The sequence below is a fragment of the Bos grunniens genome, chromosome 21, assembly GCF_055505025.1.
Source record: "Bos grunniens cultivar Pamir isolate PY7600 chromosome 21, Bosgru_T2T1.0, whole genome shotgun sequence".
Lineage (NCBI taxonomy): Eukaryota > Metazoa > Chordata > Mammalia > Artiodactyla > Bovidae > Bos > Bos grunniens.
In genome coordinates this window covers 5,614,472-5,637,061 of record NC_141185.1, presented here as the reverse complement: position 1 = coordinate 5,637,061, position 22,590 = coordinate 5,614,472, and the positions used below count along the sequence as shown (strand labels likewise).

At 45.7% G+C, this 22,590-nt stretch overlaps 1 protein-coding gene and 1 non-coding gene across 14 annotated transcripts in view; both read left to right on the top strand.

Annotated features, from left to right (window-relative positions):
• EVL (Enah/Vasp-like) overlaps nucleotides 1-22,590 on the top strand; it is a 155,812-nt gene that overhangs the window by 66,147 nt on the left and 67,075 nt on the right. The window contains exon 1 of one of the 13 annotated variants that reach the window (XM_086362962.1): nucleotides 3,327-3,916. The exons of the other annotated variants lie outside the window; for them this stretch is intronic. The gene's annotated coding sequence lies outside the window, so the exon portion shown is untranslated. Of the gene's footprint in view, nucleotides 1-3,326; nucleotides 3,917-22,590 lie in introns of those variants that run through there. 13 annotated transcript variants of the gene reach the window in all.
• Nucleotides 2,519-2,680, top strand: LOC147349012 (U1 spliceosomal RNA). Its single transcript, XR_015150671.1, has one exon. It is a non-coding gene; the product is annotated as a U1 spliceosomal RNA (small nuclear RNA).

Sequence of the window (22,590 nt, the reverse complement as noted above, 5' to 3'; positions counted from 1 at the left end):
TGAGACTGTGTTCCAGCAAGCCGTGAGATGTGGGCAAGTCCTTCACACGGCTTTGAATGCCCTCCTTCAATGCGGTGATGGATAGCCTCCCACGTCTGCCTCACAGGACAGCTTCCCTAACCAGAGGCGTGATGTCTGTGCCTTCATTACAGTGTGGGGAGAGGAGGGGGAGTGGAGCACGCCGTGTACCGTGGCCTGGCTCCCGGGCAACTTGCCACCTGCCAGTGGCCTTGAGCTGCTCCTAGCTCCAGTTCACTCGTATCTAAAACGGAAAGAATGATAACAGATGTGAAGAGTCCAGTATGCAGTAGGTGCTCAGGAAAAGTCTTTAGAGAGAGACGATTATTAGACGTATACCCCGGATATGACATTTTCTATAGTATATCACCAGTGGCTTGCACCGTGGATTTGGACCCGATGGATCAATTTGTCTTAGTGAGTGTATTTTTTCAGATACTCGTTGGCGAACAGTTTTTTATTTTTGTGAAAATGCGAATGCCTGTCTTAGAAAACTCTCTCTGAAAGTTTTGCTTTTGATTTGCAGAGAGTAGAACATTTCTAAGGCGGGAATCAATTACTTAAGCGCTGACAGAGTGAATTGAATCAGAGGTTAGTGAATAGTGGTGCCGTGTCCTCTAGAGCAGCCCTGACCGACAGAAACAGAACCCAAGCTGCAAGTGGGAGCCATGTGCAGTGTTTTAAATACTTAATCGCCCTATTAAGTAAAAGGAACAGATAAAATTAATTTCAGCAATCTTATCTAAAGTACTGTATCTAAAATACTATAATTTCAACACGTAATCAACATACAAATTACTGATGAGCTATTATTAGATGACTTTTGGTCCTAAGTCTTTGAAGTCTGGTGTGTCTTTTACACTAGTATCACTCCTCAGACCTGCCCCATTTCTGCTGCTCCTGGTCACATGTGCCTCAAGGCATGGCTTTGGACCCTGCAGCTCCTGAGTCCCCCTGAACTGAGGAGGAACTCAGACCTCTGTTACATTATTGCATTTAGCAAATGGACTCGAAATTGCTGAGCCAAATAGAATCTCCAGATTTGTGCAGTTTCCTTGCTTTGTATTGGGTTTCACTGCTTTTGGAGGTTTCCAAACGCTCTGTGAATTACTCCTGGTTTCTCTGTTCCTGACGAGAGCACCGTGGAGACTCTGCCCCCTTTAACCCCCATGTCTGTGGGCAGTGGTCCCTGAGCAGGAACACCCCATGACAGGGCTTCAGCAGCAGCCCCTAGCTCGAGGCAGCCCCTGTGCTTTCTGTTGGGGCAGTGGGAATGCTCCTTCTGGTGACTTGGAGCCCTTTTGAAAAACTAATGGAAATTATTAACAGGGTCGCTGAGAAAGTCCAACGTGCTTAAACCACAACGTGGTGTGCAGTTTCAGGGGAATATGGATCCAGGAGCCAGGCTGCACACCTCCAGCGTCGAGCGAGGCATGTGGCGCGCCCCCATTTGTGAGGGAGGGGAGGGTTGGGGAGCTCACAGCACACTGGACCGTGCACAGGGCAGGCAGAGAAGAGACGCAGAGCTGGCACCTGCAGCCCCCAGACAGAGCTTGCTAATTTAAAGTCTTTTAATTCTTCATGACTCGCGAGTTTTCTTAAACACAGAGGTTTTGCTTAAACACACACACGCAGCAGCAACCCCTCTATCCGGAATCCCATGTTAGAACTGTCCAAAGACTTCCCTAGGGCTCCAGTGGTAAGACTCCGTGCTGTCAATGCAGGGGGTCTGGGTTCAATCCCTAGTCTGGGAACTAGGTCACAGATGCCCAGGAGGAAGATTGAAGATCCTGTGTGCCTCAAATAAATATTTAAAAAAAAAAGAGGATGCACTTTCTATTTAAAAAGAAAGAAAGAAAAAGCTGTTGAGAAAGCTTCATACAAAGCCATAGGAAAATAAACACGGGCTGAGCACTCCCAGGCTGCCGGGAAGATAAAGTCAAACCTGGTGACTCCCCTCGCGGAGCCCACAGTGGCAGACCCAGAAACAGACCTTGTCGTGGGATCCGAGCTGCAGACCTGGGGTGGGGGGCCTGACGTGCACGTGCTGCTGGGCGTATGCTGAAAAGGCTCCGGCAGAGACGGCCTGACAGTGGTCCTCCCACGTGCTGGGGGCGTGGGGTGGGGACAGGGATGGACCAACAGGGGACGAGACCGGCCGGGGCACGTGCCAGGAATAAGCTCCCCAGTGCTGAGGCTTGGGAGGGCTTTATACCGCTTCCCGCAGGAGAGCCGTCCTCTTCAGAGGGCTTTATGTGAGGACCTGATGTCATCAGATTTGCGTTTTACCCGGTTATCCTTGGAACTATGAGAGGTGGGTTTGAAGGCGCTATATCTGGAGACAGGGAAGCCTCTTAGGAAGCCAAGTTAGTCCAGGTGAGAACTCCCGGGGTTTGATCTGGGCTATCAGTTCTTGGCAAATAATTCGATGAGGAATTGGAAAGGATTTCTAGGTTGCCTGCCAAATAAGTTATAGGAGCCTTTATTAAAGTAGAAACACTTACTTACCTGGCAGGGGAGATTCCATGATCACGAAGGTGGTTTTCCCAGGGCGAGGCTTTCCATTGCACTCTGGATGTGCTGACCCCTGCGATTTCCCCAAATGTGGGAGACATGACAGCATAATTTGTGGTTGTGGGGACTGCATTCGTGCTTTCCCCTAAGGGGGAATAAAAAGCAGAAACTGTTCAAAGAAAATCTGGGCACAGAGACGATGACAGAGGAGCTCGTTCCAGCCGGTGTGTTGATACCACCCCATCCGAGGGTGGTGAGCCTCCTGCATGGGGTTGATGAAGTTAGAGCCGCCTGTGAAAGGGCTGTGGGAAAGTGGGGGACCACTGAGGGGCAGGAGCCAGACGAGGAAGCTTTGAGGGGATCTCTTCTTGTCAGGACACTGAGGCAGAGAGGGGACTCGCTTGTCCGAGGCCAATGGGGGACGGATGGGAGACTCAGGACCAGCTGCCCAAGTCACGTGCCTCCTGGGCTCTTTCTTCTGTGCCCCAAGGGCAGTGTCTCTTGAGTTTAGGATTTTATGGAGGCTGCTAGCACGTGAGATTAGCATGGCATCCTTCTTGTTTACAGGGCAGGGAGCATCTAGGAAAAGTTCTGGGTGACAGTTCTTATCCCAAAGGCCAGGCTAGGAAAGGTTTCTTTATATACATGTATGAAACAGCCCATTGCTTTTGTCCTTGCTTTGCAGGATACCTGTGGCTTCTAGGTCTGCTGTCGCCTCATCAGTCCCAGGCAGCATCAGAATCAGTCACCTTATTAGATCATCTTACAGGTGATGAAATAGGCCAGGGGTAGAGAGGTGAAGGCAATGGCAACCCACTCCAGTACTCTTGCCTGGAAAATCCCATGGACGGAGGAGCCTGGTAGGCTGCGGTCCATAGGGTCACGAAGAGTCGGACACGACTGAGCAACTTCACTTTCACTTTTCATTTTTATGCATTGGAGAAGGAAGTGGAAACCCACTCCAGTGTTCTTGCCTGGAGAATCCCAGGAACGGCGGAGCCTGGTGGGCTGCCGTCTACGGGGTCGCAAAGAGTCGGACACGACTGAAGCGACTTAGCAGCAGCAGCAGCAGAGAGGTGAAGAGATTTGCCTGGGGTCCCTCTGCTGCTCAAGGACAGAGCTCACGCTGGTCTGCGTCTTGTGGTCCCAGGGTCAGGCCATTTCACGGTCACAGACTGTACTTCTTCATCCAGTAGTCTTCCATTTAAACAACTGCCCGTGTCTGGTCCTGCACTGGGGCCTGGGGCTGCAGAGATGACCAAAGCAGCGTCCCACCCAGTGACTCAGTTAGGGGGTGGTTTCCCAGAGGACACAGCGCTGCAGTAGACACAGCTGGATGGAGCGAGGTGGTGTCTGCCCTGTCTTTTCCCTTGCGGGTTCACAGGTAGGTCTGTTTGTTGTCAATCAGTTTGGGCAGGACCTTGAGTAATCATTTCCTGGCTATGAACTCAAAGTTGAAAAAGAGGCTGGTATTGGTGGGAAATCGAGATTATTAAAATTTTAGAGCTCAAAGGCTTTGTGAAGAGTTGATGATCTCCTGGGGATGTGGAGTTGATGATCCCCTGAAGGCCTGCCGGCTAGAGCAGCTAGATCTAGTCACTGTCGCATATATGACTTCAAGGCAGCGACTTCGAAGACACTCCACTGAAGTGTCAGGTGGTAGCAGCGTGTGCAAACACAGATACATTAGTTCACAGATGGCAGGCCAAGATGATAGTGAAAGGTTGTTGTTGAATCACACGAATACACCGGGATTCTTGGCCCCCGGAGGAGAAGAATTCAATCCGGGGCCAGAGACGAGGCTTGATCACTCAGAGCTTTTGTGTAATAAAGTTTTATTAAAGTATAAAGGAGATAGAGAAGGCTTCTGACATAGGCATCAGAAGGGGGCAGAAAGAGTACCCGCCTGCTAGTCTTCAGCTGGATGTTACATAGTCACTAGCAGTCTGTTAATGAAAGAAAGGAATGTCTTAAAATTCAGAATGGCACCAGGCCCCTCACCCATAAGATGCATTTTGGGATAGTCTTGGCGCCAAATGGTTTATCCTGGGCCATAAAATGATTAACTTGAATCTTGAAGAAGAACAGATCACCATACAAATAGTTTCATTTACATAGATTAGGGGAACAATATCCATACTGGTTTGTCAAGTAGGTTCTGGGCCAAAAGGCGGAACCGACTTGGAGACAGAGTTTGGGGTAAAGGCATAGTACATTAGCATAGCTTAAGACGAACATTTCCATAAGAAAAAGGCATTGGTTATCTCTAGGCTCAAGAATAGCTAACTTCAGGCGAAACCAGGTGTCATTATGGCAACACAGTATTTTAAGAGAAACCTCCCTTTAAATTTGTATAGAGAAGGAAAAAATATTGCTAGTTTGTTTCCTCCTGCCGCTTGAGAGAGAAAAATGTCTGACACTTGCAGGCTATTTCCTCCATTTGGAGACCCCTGGCCTTCCTGCCTGTTACCCTGTCAATAGGGGCTTTTTTGGTTTTGTTTTTTAAATTTTTAAATCATGAACTCTGTTATTAGCTGGATCTAGACTGATGAAGTGCAATTCAGTGGAAGTTGAAGAGTCCCCCAAACTAGGAAGTGCCCACCCAGCGTTGTATGGAATGTGATTCCACCACTCTGCCAGAAAGATCACACTGTAATGTAAAGTAGCAAACATGATGTTGTGGTGTGACTTTGATTTGGCTTGGTGATGAGGAAAAGGTAATTCTTGCAAATGTTGCTACTTCATCGTAATTACTTGAGGTGGAACTTTGTCTCGAATTTTTCCCATTGCACTGAATGAGCTGCATTCCTTAGTTGAGAGCTACTGCTGGAGACCCCTGTGAACAAATAAACTGGCACCCGGATAAATGGCCTTCCCTGTATTTCTAGAGCTCCACACCCCTCTGACAAGCTTCTCTGACAGTGACATGTCCTGTTTTTCAGGAGTTTTTCCCCATTCATTGTTTTATTTAATCTTCACAAGCAGAGTGGAAACAAGCTGACTCAGACCAGACTCAACATGGTGTGAGCCTCAGTGCCGAGTGTGCTCAGGGGACCTGCTCATCCCACCCCTCATTTTAAAGCTTAGATGACAGTCCTGGAAGGTGACGCGTTTCCCTGAGACCTGGAGCCCGGCAGCTGTAGCCTGTGTGTCCCCCGTCCACCACACCTGCCCCGTGCGTCCCTGAAGCCCGGTGAGGGCATCAGTCACAGGAGAAACGTTAGTGGGAGCTAAGCCGTCAGCAGCAGAACTGCCTGAAACAGCAGCCAGGCTTTTTGAACAAAGATATTTTTTAAGAAGACAGTTTTTTTTTTTTTTTTTTTTTTGAAAAAGTAGCTCATTAACAAAGTAATTCTATCTCCTGTCAGCAGAGGCTAAGGAGCTCAGCTATAGCAGCTGCCTCCCTAGTAACAGTTTTCATTGGCTACCCTCAGAAGCAGCATCATTGGCTTCTGTGGAATAGAGAATTTAAAAATAGACTGGACTTGGTTTGCAGAGCAGGGAGGGCTCCTCAAGGTGAGCTGGCGGTTCTCTCACTGTGAGGACAGGCAGCGATGCGCAGAGAGGCGGGGGCGCCCTGCAGTTAGGCAACCGGCCTCCAATCAGGGCCTCCGCCTCCACCACCAGGGGCCTGCGTGCTTGCCCTCACAGCGCAGCCCTTTCAGAGGGACCTCCCCCCTCTCCGCGCCCCCTTTGTGGGCTGCATCAGGCTGGGGTGAGGTGCCTGTCAGCTGCCCGAGAGGGTGCTGACCGAGGCCTGCCCTGCTCTGCAAGCTCGGGAACGCTGGGTAAAGCGTTTCATCCTTCTGAGCTTCAGAAAATATGTTTTTATCTTGGCCTCTTCCACCACCGACCTACCGCACTGATGAGACTGTTGTGATGACTGAGAGTGTGAAACCAGCCTCTTTAAATGCAGATCGCTGTAGAAATGTTAAAGGCTGTTATAGCTAGGAGTCAGAAATAGACCTCCACTGCCTGCCGCCTCCTCTGCTTTTCTCTTTCCCCTAGTCTCTCTCCTCCCCCTCTCCCTGTTGGTGCTGCTCTGACTCCAGGTCTCCAGCATCAGCCAAGCTCCTGCCCCGGCCCCTGTCCTTCAGGCTCGTTTCCTCTGCTGCCCAGGTGTAGAGCGGTGCAGGCTGTATGACCTGGGACACCTGTCTGAGGTGCCAGGAGACCTGCGTTCAGGTTCCAGCCTTTCCACTAACTCGCTGTGGCTTTTTAAATAAGCTGCTGCTTCTCTGTGGGCCTGTCTCCTTTTCAGCAGGCCTGCTCCACACTGGCACAGTTGACATTTGGGCCCAGGTGATCCTTTGTTGTGGGGGCTGCCCTGTGTATTGCAGGCTGTTTACAGCGTGGTCGGTCTCACCTGCTGCATACCAGTAACCTCCCTGGTCGGGAGCCTCTGCTTTATAGTATTGTTGTTCAGTTGCTAAGTCCTGTCCAACTCTCTGACAACCAGGCTCCTCTGTCCATAGCATTTTCCAGGCAAGAATACTGGAGTGCGTTACCATTTACTTCTCTAGGGGATCTTTCTGACCCAGGGATTGAACCCATGTCTCCTCCATTGGCAGGCGGATTCTTTACCGCTGAGCCACCAGGGAAGCCTCACTGATTTTTAAGAGTAAGGGTAATCATAAAACCAGGACCCACTTTGCAGATTCTCTTGAGCATCATATGAAATAGAGTGAGATATTTTCTAAACTCTAGCACGGTCTTCTGCTGCCTTAATCCCCTGTTCAGGCTGAACGTGCACAGTCGCTGCTCCTAACTGCCCTGCCTGGGAGCAGCGCTCTCCTGCGCACTCAGGTCACCCCGTGCTCTCCCAGCAGTGTCCTTGCAGCCAGCAGCATGTTGTGTTTGACCGTCCTGAGTGCAGGCGTGTGTTTCATTTCACATCACCTGCCTGGTGTTCCGCACAGTGCATGCCCTGTCACAGGCGCCCACGTGTGCTTGTTACGTGAATACATCTCTCCCCTGGGGACAGTGCTTTTTCACTCTTCCCCACCCATCATCTGCTTTGATCCTCGCCAGAACTCTCTCAGCCAGAACGGGCTGGGGTTGCTTCTCTCTCCTCCTGTGGCTGAGCACACGTGAGGAAGGAGGAGATGGGACAGCCAGCCTGGGTCCTCGGTGACTTCCTCCTGCACCGCGCCCCTGCCTGGGGAGCTTGGGGAGGGGACTGGCACTAAGTTCCAGTGTTACTATGTGTCTGCTTTGTTCTGTCCCCAGTATGTTAATTAAGACTAAATCACTCCGTGATTTTTGTTCTCCCTGTGAGTCTGTGTTTATGGTTAACCAGCAGAATGCATCATGGAGTGAATCGATGAATTCCTGGAATGCTGTGAGGCCACTGTGAGCCCTGATGATGATAAGCAGTCTTGACAACTTTTTCCTCCAGCCATTATCCTGAATCCCATGAAAGCCAAGTTGACTTCCAGCCTAATTAGAGCAGTAGGTCACCCAGAAGCAGCTCAGAGCAGAACTAAAATCTTGAGAAGAGACCTGTCTAATGTGATGCAATATTTTCCCTCCATCTTGTCATTGAAAACAAAAATGTTGAAATTTCAGGTGTAGGATTCCATTCTCTTTAAAGGCTTCTGAGACAGTGAGCCTGCAAGACTGAAAATGCAAAGGGTCAGAAGAACCCAGGAGACACTGTACAGAAAGGAGGCACTGGGTGATTTGTTGTTGCTCTTCAATCACAGTCGTGCCTGGCTCTTTGCTGCCCTGTGGACCGCAGCAAGCCTGTCCTTCATCGTTTCCCGGGATTTGCTCAGACTCATGCCCTTTGAGTCCGTGATGCCATCCAGACAGCTCATCCTCTTCTCCTCCTGCCCTCTAATCTTTCCCAGCGAGTCTTCAGCGAACACAGTGTTGACTAAAAATTTTGACAAACAGTAAAAAGAAGTCCTGGACTAAGCATCAGGAGGCTTGGTTTCCAAATTCAGTTTTGCAACCACTGTTTTGAGACCGTGGGCAGATCTCTTTCACGTGACCTGAGCCTCTTCATGAGGCCATTAAACCCAAAGACAGAAACAAGTCATCTGTTCAAAACAGTCCGTTGGGCCAGCTTTGGCAGTCACACAGAATCAAACTCAAACAAATCATTCCATCCAGCCTCCTATAAAACAGATGGCCCTTATACTTAAAACTGACCGGATGGCCTGTGTCAAACCCAAACAGTTTTCCCACTCTAAAGCAGGAAGCATAGCTTGTCCATCTCCGACTCCAGCATCGAGCACATTCCCTGCTTGCAGCCACTGATTACCTCCCTCGGGATCCCATCAAAGCAGCGTTCTGCCTCTCCAGTGAGCTCCATTTCATAGGCCCAGAGCGCGTGCTCTCGCTTCCCTTCGTCTCTCAGCCAGGCCTTATGTGTTCTAATGGCGGCTTGCCTCACTGGCTTAGTCACCCTCCCAGAATGTTTCCAGGGGCCAGTACCTCTCATATTGTGATACCAAAACCTGATCACATCATTCCTTCTGTGCTCCAGCCTGACAGGGCCTGGTTACATACCTCACAGCCTGTATCACTAAATAACTGAGTCAAATACCCATTCAGTGCTCCTGATTCAAATTCTGTGTTCCAATAATGAGATGTGTGTACGATACCAGTAAGGTACCTCGTGATTTTTCAAGACGACTTAGGGAGATGTTAGACAACTGATGTTTGGCAAAGGTGCAAAGGCAGTTCAATGAACAAACCAATGTCTTTTCAGCAGATGTTCAAGTTGGAACAATTAGATGTGAATATGCCCCCAAAAATGAACTTTGACCTAACTCCTACACATTGGACAAAAGTTACCTCCAAATGGATGCTAAATCCAAGTGTAAAATACGAAACTATAAAAATTCTGGGAGAAAACCGGAGACAACCTTCATGACCTAGGGTCAGGCAAAGGGTTTGACCCAAAGCAACCATCCATAAAAGAAAAAAGATGAATTGGACTTGGTCAAATTAAAATAATTTTGGTTTCCTCAAAATTAAAAACTGTTAAAACTCTGTGAAAAGACACTGTGGGGAGCAATGAAAAGGCACAAGACAGCCTTGGGAAAATGATCGCACACCCCAAGGCCTCGTCTGCAGAACGTGTGGAGAAACTCTCAAAGCTTAGCAGTGATGGAACAGCCTGGGTTTAAAAAGCAGGCAAAATACTGAATAGACATTTCACCAGAGAGGATGTACAGAAGGCAGACAAGCACATGGAGAGACACAGCATCCTCAGTCATCAGAGAAACGCAAGTTACAATTCCAGCGAAGTATGGCAACACGTTTACTGAAACGGCTGAAATAAAGAAAACCCTGACGGTGCCAAGTGCGGGCTCGGGTACGGCTCTCTGGCGTTGCTGGTGGGAATAGAAATGGAACAGCTACTCTGGAAGACAGTGCTATTGGCGGCAGCTTATGAAGTTAAGCATATAGAGACTGCATTAGTATAACATTCTATGAAAGGAAACGGTGGCGATGGAGAACAGGTCAGTGGGAGAAAGTGGCAGGGGGAGGTGTGAGCCCGAAGGGGTAGTGGAGGGAGTTTTGGGGGTACAGGAGCTCAGTCTGGTTGTGGTGATGGTTACTCATATCCAGACAGGCATTAAACTCATTCCAAATGAAGTAAAAATCAAAACCAAAGCAAAACAGAAGTTCTGAGGAACAAACAAAAAGCACCAGTAGTTGGAATGATGAAAAATGGTTCCTCAGTGTCCTGCCCCTTTGGAGTTATAGTTATGATTAATAGTTAACTAGCTAATGTGTCCTGTTATCTTCAAATGCTTATTAAAGCCGTTGCACGTCACTGAAAGGAGGCAGAAGGCTTGGAAACATTCAGATACTCAACTTACAGCTTGAGAAGTTAATTGTTCTTGGGCCAAGTTCCTAGACTTCCCTTAAAGCCTGAGCACAGTTCAAGTTCATGGGCATTGCCTTGAAGTCACAGAGCACGTACACTGCAACAGCTAGATTCCGGGAAGGCCTTTTTAGTCAGAAATCCCGTTTCCTTCTATTTTCACTTCGTTCTCTAGAAGGCTGACATCACTTGAGAGTTGTCACCCTCCTTGAGGTCCTTTCTACTGGGATTATTTCTGATGTGAGCCAGAATGGTGAGGTGATTTTCCTCAACAGCCTCCAAGTCCCACCAATTCATAACCAACCCATTTGGAAGCATTGCAGTTGCTATATTGGGGGTGTTTTTTAAATCATAACTTTATTCAGACATAATTTACATACCATTAAATTCATCCAGTTAAAGTGTAGTGTTCAGTACACTTTAATATATTCTGTTTTGCCTCTGTTACCACAGTGAATTTTGGACCATTTTTGTCACCGAAGGGGGAATTCTGTACCGCTTAGCCGTCCTTTCCCATTTCCCCCCAGTCCCTTCCCCCAGCAACCACCAAGCTACTTCTGTCTCTGTGGATCTGCCTACACTGGGCATTTCAGTAAATGGAATCTTGTAGCGTGTGGTTCTTTTGACGGGCTTCTCTCTCCTGGCCTGACATTTTCAGGGTGCCCGCAGGTTGTCCCTGCGTCACTCTTGCAGATGATGAATTACACAAGTCCATCCAAGAAGCAGCGCTTCCTCTAGTGCCTCCCCCCAAGGGGACAGAGGTGTAGTGGAGGCATCACTGTGATAAGTGAGATTTGTGAGGTGATGGAATTCCAGTTGAGCTATTTCCAGTCCTAAAAGATGATGCTGTGAAAGTGCTGCACTCAATATGTCAGCAAATTTGGAAAACTCAGCAGCGGTCACAGGACTGGAAAAGGTCAATTTTCATTCCAATCCCAAAGGCAATGCCAAAGAATGCTCAAACTACCGCACAATTGCACTCATCTCACACGCTAGTAAAATCATGCTCAAAATTCTCCAAACAAGGCTTCAATAGTACGTGAACCGTGAACTTCCAGATGTTCAAGCTGGTTTTAGAAAAGGCAGAGGAACCAGAGATCAAATTGCCAACATCTTCTGGATCATGGAAAAAGCAAGAGAGTTCCAGAAAAACATTTATTTCTGCTTTATTGACTATGCCAAAGCCTTTGACTGTGTGGATCACAATACACTGTGGAAAATTCTGAAAGAAACGGGAATAACAGACCACCTGACCTGCCTCTTGAGAAACCTGTATGCAGGTCAGGAAGCAACAGTTAGAACTGGACATGGAACAACAGACTGGTTCCAAACAGGAAAAGGAGTACATCAAGGCTGTATATTGTCACCCTGCTTATTTAGCTTATACGCAGAGTACATCATGAGAAATGCTGGGCTGGAAGAAGCACAAGCTGGAATCAAGATTTCCGGGAGAAATATCAATAACCTCAGATACGCAGATGACACCACCCTTATGGCAGAAAGTGAAGAAGAATGAAAAAGCCTCTTGATGAAAGTGAAAAAGTTGGCTTAAAGCTCAGCATTCAGAAAACAAAGATCATGGCATCTGGTCCCATCACTTCATAACAAATAGATGGGGAAACAGTGGAAACAGTGACTGACTTTATTTTTTTGGGCTCCAAAATATTAAAAAACAGAGACATTACTTTGCCAACAAAGGTCCGTCTAGTCAAGGCTATGGTTTTTCCAGTAGTCATGTATAGATGTGAGAGTTGGACTATAAAGAAAGCTGAGTGCAGAAGAATTGATGCTTTTGAACTGTGGTGTTGGAGAAGATTCTTGAGAGTCCCTTGGATTGCAAGGGGATCCAACCAGTCCATCCTAAAGGAAATCAGTCCTGAATATTCATTGGAAGGACTGATGAAGCTGAAACACCAATCCTTTGGCCACCTGATGTGAAGAACTGACTCATTGGAAAAGACCCTGATGCTGGACAAGATTGAGGGCAGGAGGAGAAGGGGACAACAGAGGATGAGATGGTTGGATGGTATCACTGACTCAGTGGACATGAGTTTGAGTAGGCTCTGGAAGTTGGTGATGGACAGGGAGGCCTGGCATGCTGTGGTCCGTGGGATCGCAAAGAGTTGGACACGACTGAGCAACTGAACTGAACTGACTCCATACAGACATTCTGGGGAGAGTGGACCAGAGGAGAGGAGAGGGGCAGGGCCTTAATTTATCTTCGGTGTCTTTCTATGGTTTTGAGTTTTCTAACTTGAAATAAATAGAACTTTAAAGCAAGGAATATCTGAGTGGAGAACTAATGCCTCCTACTTTTTTTTACTTTGTTTTAAGAGAGATCTAGTAAATCACATATTTCTAAAATTTCCCTGGGATGGTTTATTTAATTATTTCTCCCCATTTTTTCATTACATGGTTGAAACTACATACGTTTGTGCTCATGATTATTTTTTCATGTTTAATATTTTTCTGGATCCCTCATCGTGTTTTTTCTCCTTAAGTTGTTGTTTGATATTAAAAATGCTGTCAAGTGTTCTTTTTATTTTTATTTGCCCTATAGCTTTCCATTTATTTTCAGTCTTGAAGTATCCTTTTGTTTTAACTGGCTTATGTTGACTGGATAACTCTGGTTCCTTTTTTTTTTTTTGTCCATTCCAATGTGTTGTATTCCGTGTCTGTTGACCAGTGATTCCAACCCCTTTACAGTAGGTCATGACTGTTAGGGCAGCCGCTTTCAGAGTGGGGCACGGTCATTCCTGGGGTGGGGGGTGTCGGGCCTCCCCAGGGCTGCACCGGCAGAGGCAGCCTGAAGGGGATCAGTTTCCGGAGCTCCCGGTTCCGTGTGTCTGGGGTGTGCTGACTTCCCTTCCTCATGTGACCCCTCTCGGTTCCACTTTTCTCACTGCATGGAGAGAGGCAGGCATCTCGCTTGCCCTTCCCAAATCTTATGAAGATCGGTTGCTGCAGGATACAGTAACCTTCGGTGGACCAAACAGAGGAGTAGTTTGAGAATGCGTTGTTCCTGAAGGAGCCTCCTTCGAGCCAAGTAAAGACAGCATCTGTAGGAAATAGCGAAGGGGACAGCTCTTGTTTCATCCAGGCTGCCAGTTTTGTGCAGAGTGCTGGGCCTCTACCTGTCTAGTTGTCTATTCTAAAAATAAGAATTCTCTCGCTGTGGTGTGGATAAGCATGTTAGAGTTGGAAAATTAGTCAAGTTTTTTCTGAGTAGAAAGTGAAACTGATGTGGCTGGACAGTTTGATAGAGCAGACAGGCTCTGCCAGTGAAATTTTAGGGCAGACCTTTTTCATAAACTGAAAGAACTTAAATTGCATTTATAAATACTAAGCATATTTAATGCACGCATACCATGTATGATGTTTCTAAGTATTAAATCCTTTGCAATCATCTGAACTTCCTGTCGTGGTCCCAGTGCGGGTTGGAAGAGAATTTCCAGATGTGAGACAGAATGAGAGGGAAATAAAGTTTATTAGAGTGGGAGACGCTGTTAGAACAGCGGGCCAGCTCAAGGGAGAACCGACGTTGAACAGGGGTCCTTAGTCCACTTTTATAGCCAGGGTACAAGGAGTGGGATAGGGGTCTTGCTGGTTGTTTGCTGGTTGAATGAGGCATGTATACTGGGTAGGGGAAGAGTAGGGCAGATGCCTTCTCCCTCTGGGGCGGGAGGGGAAACGGGTTATACTGTTCCATTAACAGTTACAGCATGGGGGCGGGAGGGGTGATAAGGGTCTGGTCTCTCTGTCCCTATGTTCCCGCACCCTCCTTGGTTTTATCTGCTCTTTCGTCCCTGGCTCACCATGTTTCCCATAAAAAATTATAGATGTCGCCTTAAAAATATGCAACAGGGTATATAATTTTTCTAAATATTTCTAGAGGGTACATAAGCAGAAAAACTGGGGGACTAGAATAATACACATATTTCTTCTTAGTCTGTATTTTCTATTTGTAACACTGTCTTTTCCTTGTTTTTTTTTTTTCCCTCCCACCTCCACCCCCATTCTAATATACATACTGAATTTTCTTAAATTGAGTTGAAAACTATAGATTTTCTTTCTATTCTCCTGGTTGCTACTCCTGGCTTACTGTGACCCGTGCTTACTCTTCTTTTTCATTATGATTCTTTGAAGTCTGGTCAGGGTCTGTGGCTTCCCTGGGTCTTCAGTGTTCTCTGACCTTTCTCTTCCTTGTAGAGTAACCCGCTCCCACACACACAAGGAATTTTTGTTCAGAATTATAAATATACTCCCTTAAAAAATGGTTTCTGATTATCATTGCTTACTCAAACATCATTAAACCTCCGGCTGAAAGAAACTGTATCAGATTTTTGCCCCCCCACCCATTTTTCTAACCACTTTTAAACAACCATTTTAATCATTTTGCAGTTTGCAGTTCAGTGATATTTTTTACAACACTGTGCAGCCATCATTACTCTGTAGTTTCGAAACCTTTGTATATCACTTCAAAAGGAAGCGCCATACTCATTAAGTCATCTCTTCCCATACCTCCCTCCATCCCCCATATTCATTATATTTTTAATGGTTTTTTTTTTTAATGTTTTGCCATCTTGGGGGCTCTTGCTGGTTGAGGAGAGACTGCCCTTCCCAGGGCTGACTAATTCCTGTAGACAGTAAATTTGTTAGTGCGTTCACTTTTCGTATACACACCAGCCAGTCTGCAGTCCATACTCTCAACCTCCTCTGTCTGACTCACATACCAAGCCAGTGTTTCTTCCTGCCCTAAATCTTCTCCGGGCCCCACAGTCTGCTGGAATCATTCAAACCAGCCAATCCTAGTCTGTTTACCCTGCTCTGCTTTCCCCACGGAAATTCCGAGAAAGGCTGCAGCCCCTGGCCTTCCGCTCGCTCCTTCCTGCCTGCAGACCAGCTCTGGAGCCTCTGCAGTACCAGACCTTTTGTTTCAGGGGGAACTGTGAGTAACTTAAGCTTTTCTTTCGATGGCAGTGTTGTCACTCAGTCACCTTTATAGATTAAGATCCAGACACAAATTACCACCACTGTGACGGTGGAAATCTGTGTCCTGTCTCTCTGTGAATTCTCCATTTCGTGTATAAATGGAATCACACAGAGTGTGGCCTTCATATCTGGCTTCCTTCACTTAGCACAGTGATCTCAAGGCTCACCCAGGCTGCAGCATGTGTCGGTACCTACCTCCTTTTTATGGCTGAACAGTGTTAAATTATATGCTCCCTCTTTTTGTAACTAGTTATTTCTTCCTTCATAAATGTTCTTTTGTGCTTGAATACAGTAAAAGTTCTTCAGAGTAAGATCTGTACCTAGTAAACTAAGATCTTATATACCTGAAAATGCATTTCCCCCTCATATTTAAATAGTTTAGTTTGGTATGAAATGCAGGTATTGAAGGTTTTCCCTCTAGAATTCTGAAGATAACATTCTATTGTCTTATTGCAGCTAGGATGTAGAAATCTGGCCTGACTTTCATTTTTCTATTGGTGATCTGATTTTACACTTGGAAAACTTTTTAGAATTTTCTCTTTGTCTGATGTTTGTAAATATTATAATCTGGGTACATGGACATGCACACTTACGTGTTTTATTTATCAATTCTGTTTGTCACCCTGTGAGCCTTTTCAGTCTAAGCTATTAGGTCTTTCTTTCTTGGATTCTGAAAAATCCTGTCATTGTTTCTCCAGATGTTTCATCTCTTTTTCTTTCCTTCTCACAGGAATTGGCATTTTTCTCCTTTCCTTGTTTTTCCTTCCTGATGTGTCTTGTGTTGGGTGTGAGTCGCTCAGTTGTGTCTGCCTCTTGCAACCCCCTGCACTGTAGCCCGCCAGGCTGTTCTGTCCATGGGATTCTCCAGGCGAGAATCCTGGAGCGGGCCGCCATTTGCTTCTCTAGAGGTCTTCCCAGCCCGGGGCTCCCACCCTGCAGGCGGATTCTTTACCGTCTAAGTCGCCAGGGGAGCCTGGGTCAGTTGTGTGACCTGATTTTGTGTTTTTCATCTCTTGTCAGTTCTTCCGCTGAGGCTGCCTATTGAGTTCTTTATTTCAGCAGTTATATTTTTACACTAAAAAATTGCTTGGTTCTTCTTTCTCATAGCTTATTCCCACCTTATAATTGTATCTTCCCTTATATCTCCAATGATTTTTACTATGCTTGTTAAATTTTCAAAGTGTTTCCCATGGTGTAGTTTGTCCCTAAGAAAAGCTTCTACGTGCTTCATTTACTGTCACACTACTCTACTACAACACTGCTTCACTTCTTAAATTTTTATTTATTAAGTATAGATGATTTACAATGCCATGTTAGTTTCTGGTATAAAGCAAAGTGATTCAGTTCTATATATATACATATATAAATATGTATGTGTGTGTGTGTGTGGTTTTTTTTTTTTTTTTTCAGATTCTTTTCCATTATAATTTATTACAAGGTACAGAGTATATAGTTCCCTGTGCTATATAGGCCCTTACTGTTTATCTGTTTTATGCACTCTAGTATGTATCTGTTAATCCCAGACTCCTAATGTACCCCCCCTTTCCCTGTTGGTAGCCGTAAGTTTATTTTCGATGTCTGTCAGTCTGTTTCCTAAATAAGTTCCTTTGTGTCATGTTTTAGGTTCCACATGTAAGTGATTTCACACAATATTTGTCTTTCTCTGTCTGACTTACTTCACATAGTATGATAATCTCTAGGTCCGTCCATGTTGCTGCAAATGACATTAATTCATTCTTTTTTATGACCAAGTAGTATTCCGTTGTATAAATGGGCCACATCTTCTTTATCTGTTCATCTGTTGATGAACACTTAGGTTGCTTCCGTGTCTTGCCTACTGTAAATGGTGGTGCTATGAACATTGAGGTGCATGTGTTTTTTCAAATTAGAGTTTTGTCCAGGTACATGCCCAGGAGTGGGATTGCTGGATCACATGTCATATGGTAACTCTAATTTTCTAAGGAAGCTCCATGCTGTCCTCCATGGTGGCTGCACCAGTTTGAATTTCCATCAGGTGTAGGAGGTTCCCTTTATTCCACACCCTGTCCAACATTTGTTATTTGTAGACCACCATTGCTTCACTTCTGACACCAGATGTGTGAGGTTTTCACACGTGAAGCATTTCCGCGACACTAATTGGGTGTCCTACAATTATCCGGAGATAGCGTCAGATCCCGTAGGTTAAGGGCTGTCACCCACCCAACCCACCCCCACCTCCGCTTCAGATATCAATCACAAATCCAGGTTATTACCTGGGCTTCCCACCAACTGGCTATTAACGGGAGGCTCCCATACCCGCTTTGTGGGGTTCAATTTATTTGCTGGAAGAGCTTGTAGAACTCAGGAAACCAGTTTATTACAAAGGAGATGAAAGGATACAGGTGAAGTCAGATGTAAAGATCTAAAAGGCAGAGTCCAGAGTGGTCCTGAACACAGGGGCTTCTGTCCTCGTGTTGAGGTTGTCCTGCCCTACCAGCTCTGGATGCGTTCTCTTCACCAACCTGGAAGCTCTCCAGACCCTGCCCTTTGGGGATTTTATGGAGGCTCCGTTAAATAGGCATGATTGAGTACATCCGTAGCCAGTGATTACTGAACTCAACCTTCTTGGAAGCAGAGGCTGTGGATTGTAAGTTTCAACCTAAGAGGGTTCCCTTAGGGGCTTTCCAGAAGTCACTTCATTAACATAAACCAGGGGTGGTTGAAAGGTGCTTGTTATCCATAACAAAAGACATGGTTCACTTTTATCACACAAAGCTATTTCAGGAAGTGAAGACTAAAAGACCAAGTATTATAACAAGGAATGCTTCCGTTGCTGTTAAACTTTGGAAACTCCATGAGTTTGGAGACCTCAGAGCCAGAGACGGGGACAAAGAGGAAATATGTATTTTTTAATGTATGTCACAGTTTTCGTCGTTTAAATGAAGCCTTTCTTTTACATCTTTGTTTTGTAGTGCTTACACTTCTTAGAGATACTACAGTTCTCCCTGTGAGTTCATTGTTTTCTCAGAACGTTCAGTTGCCCCGCTAGTCCTGTGTGGATTTGTGCTGCAGATGAGTTTGGCCAGGAGCTTAGTAGAGATAAGCTCCCCTGGTGGCTCAGAAAGTAAAGAATCTGCTGCAATGCAGAGACCCAAGTTTGATCCCTAGGTCAGGAAGACCCTCTGTAGAAAGGAATGGCAACCCACTCCAATATTCTTGCCTGGAGACTTCCATGGACAGAGGTACAGTCTGTGGGGTCGCAAAGAGTCAAAACACAACTGAGCGACTACTGCTTTCACTTCGACGAGATGGAAGTTCCTTGGGCAGACCACCATAGTAATATAGACAAAGCCCATCTCTTCCCTTTCCAAATGCTTAGGTTTGAAAAGCAAGACCGTATCTGTATCCTCTCTGTACCACCAATAATTCGTATCTTTTTAATCCCAGTCTCTGCAGCAGGACAGTTCTGAATACCCACTGTGTACCAAGAATTACGCTGGGCACAGGTGGTTATAAAGGATGAATAAAACATGGTAGCTCCTACCTAAAGGAAATCATCTATGACAACTAAACTGATAATGTTGTTAAGTGCTGAAGAAACACAGCAGCAGGAATGGCTTTCTCTGGGGGCGTGGGGGGCACTAAGTGCCTCCTTGAAGAGGCAGTATGTAAATTGGGTCTTAGAGGACAGAAGTCTGGCTGCAGTTGGTCATGAACCTTGCTAATTGCTCTCGACACTTGAACAGTAATTCAGTGAGACAGTTATAAAATTCTGTTTAAGGAAGCACCCTATAATGTATTACTGCGAATTGAGTTCAGCATCTAGTAACGCTGTTCGGGGTATAGTCGGTGCAGGGTAGGTGTTGAGTTCATGAATAAATATATGAATAAAGAAATGAAGGAGAAGGGCGCCAGTGATGGTCACTAATTCTGTGTAGTCATTTCTCTGTCCTCTTTTTCTCTACTCCTAGGACACAAGGACCTTCTACTCAGAACACTCTGCCTTCTTTTTAGCACAAATTCTCATGAAAAGCCAGTATTATATAAGCATAATTTTTTTTCCTGTATTTCTTAAACAAAGACATTTTTAGGCTCAAATATCCCACGAAGACTAAGTAGAAGAGAGATTAGTCTGTTTAGAGAAAAGGAAACTTAAAATCAACAGATGACTTAAGCCAAACAGCGACTAGATCTTAACTACATTTCATAAGTAAGCTGCTGCTGCTAAGTCACATCAGTCGTGTCCGACTCTGTGTGACCCCATAGATGGCAGCCCACCAGGCTTCCCTGTCCCTGGGATTCTCCAGGCAAGAACACTGGAGTGGGTTGCCATGTCCTTCTCCAATGCATGAAAGTGAAAAGTGAAAGTGAAGTCGCTCAGTCGTGTCCAACTCTTTGCAACCCCATGGACTGTAGCCTACCAGGCTCCTCCATCCATGGGATTCTCCAGGCAAAAGCACTGGAGTTGGGTGCCATTGCCTTCTCCGCCTAAGTAAGCTATCTTTTAGTATAGCTCCCTAATTTATTTTCAACCATTCTGCTTCCTTTTGGGATCTACACACATGGAAAATACCTCTTTTGATTCAGGTCAGTATAGTTGTCATTTATTGAGCATGATCAAGAGCCAAATGCCTTAGCATTTAATATCCTATGTGAGATTTGGTGCCCCTCAGCTTCATTTCTTTATTCATATATTTATTCATGCAGTCAGCATCTACCCTGTACCTAGTATATTCAGAACAGCGTTACTAGGTGCTGAACTCAATTTGTAGTAACACATTATAAGGTGCTACCTTAAACAGGACATTTTTTAACTGTCTCACTAAATTGCTCTTCAAGTGTCAACAGGCACTATCCTATTTTTCCAACATTTTCTATTTCCCTGACACAGTTGACTTAGAAACTGGTGCTGCACCTGCAACCCATAGCTATTAATATAACCAGTCATTTCACTGAACATGAGGCAGCTAGGTCAGACGTGGAGGAAGTGAATGCCCAAAGACATATAGCATGCCAGTAATGAAGCATGGGCTAGACTCCATATCTCAAAATGCTCTGGCCATAGATCTTTCCACATTTCTTGCTCCATCTCAGAATTCTTCCACTCAAGTGCTGTATTAAAGTCAGATAGTAGAGGGTTTTTTTTTTTAATGCCCCCCAAAATTTACTCTTACTCCTTGGAGGGAAAGTTATGACCAACCTAGGTAGCATATTGAAAAGCAGAGACATTACTTTGCCAATAAAGGTCTGTCTAGTCAAGGCTATGGTTTTTCCAGTGGTCATGTATGGATGTGAGAGTTGGACTGTGAAGAAGGCTGAGTGCTGAAGAATTGATGCTTTTGAACTGTGGTGTTGGAGAAGACTCTTGAGAGTCCCTTGGACTGCAAGGACATCCAACCGGTCCATTCTGAAGGAGATCAGCCCTGGGATTTCTTTGGAAGGAATGATGCTAAAACTGAAACTCCAGTACTTTGGCCACCTCATGCAAAGAGCTGACTCATTGGAAAAGACCCTGATGCTGGGAGGGATTGGGGGCAGGAGGAGAAGGGGACGACAGAGGATGAGATGGCTGGATGGCATCACTGACTCGATGGACGTGAGTCTCAGTGAACTCCGGGAGTTGGTGATGGACAGGGAGGCCTGGCGTGCTGCAATTTATGGGGTCGCAAAGAATCGGACACGACTGAGCGACTGAACTGAACGGAACTGAAAATTCACTCTTAGCTGTTACCTATTTATTGAAGCCAAAAGAAGAATAGAAACGTGTTTGGAGAACAGACAAAATGAAGGATGAAAGTAAAAGGCACATTCCTACAATAATGATATTTAAACTCAGACTTTAGGAAATGCTCAGGAAATGAAAAATAATGCCCTTTGATACTTTAATAATCACAATGAACTTCTGCTTCTGGCTGTGACAGAGTAATTGTTACAGACTTGTCATCTTAACAGACACAACTATGAAACTGAACAAAACATTCAAGATTCCTGAATATAGAAGGATATTGAAACTCATACGAAATATTAAATTCTTAACAGTTTTCAGGCACTGAACAGGCAGCACAGTTCTGTGAGTGGAGAAGCCCCGGTGATAAGCCCCACCATTGGTCTAGCTTTCTACCTGGAGTTTCCTTCTGGTCCTGGCACAGAATGGTGGAACCCAAGCTAAAAGTTGGTCTTAGTGAGCTCAGCAGTCAGATATTGGAATGCCAAGCTTCTGAAACAACTGGACATTGCAAGGGCAAGGAAATACAGAAGCAGAAGCCAGGTTGAGTTTTGTGTAGGGATTCACTTCGGGTTGTTGGCTGAGGGCTGCTATGAATGAGTAGAGTGAGACTCTCTATGACACCCAGGGCAGATAGCCTTCTGCAGGGTTGAGAGCTGACTGATGCCCAAGGTCAGGCAGTGCTGGGAGATGCTGGAGATGCCTGTCAACCCAAATGAAGAGACCTCACTGAGCACCTAGGCATTCAGGTGAGACCTCAGAACAGCTGCGCTTTAGGAATAAGGACTATGTATGCCCTTGAGAAAGGGACATACCCTAGGACTAAATTCAAAATGGAACTAGAACTTGAGAAAGAATTAATCCAAGCTTGATAGCACTAAAAAGATGTGCCAATAATTTACCTAACAGCCGGGACAAACTCAATACCTTTAAAGGAAGACACCATAATCCAGACTCTGAGTGTATCATAACAATGTCAGATGTATAAATTCATGGACATACAGTCAGAAGATACGACCTATACTTAAGGGGAAAAATCAGTCGACAGGTGGCTCTGAAGTTGGAACTAGCAGACAAGTACTTCAAAGTTGCTGGTATAAAAATGTTCAAAGACTTAAAGGGAACAATGGATAAAAAGAGCAAACGGAGACAGAGAAGTGGAAATTATTAAAAATTTGCCAAATGGAAATTATAGTCCTAGAAATAAAGTTTTAAAATACACTGGATGAGGGAATTCCCTGGTGGTCCATTTGTTAGGACTTCATGCTCCCACAGCAGGGGGCATGGATTCAGTCCCTAGTTAAGGGACCGAGACTCTGCAAGCTGCATGGCCCAGCCAGAAAATTCACTGGATTAGATTACAGGTGGATCAGAGACGGCACCAGGAAGTGTTGGTGGACTTGGAAACTAACCAATGCTGCTGTGTCGCTTCAGTTGTGTCCAACTCTGTGCGACCCCATAGACGGCAGCCCACCAGGCCTCCCGTCCCTGGGATTCTCCAGGCAAGAACACTGGAGTG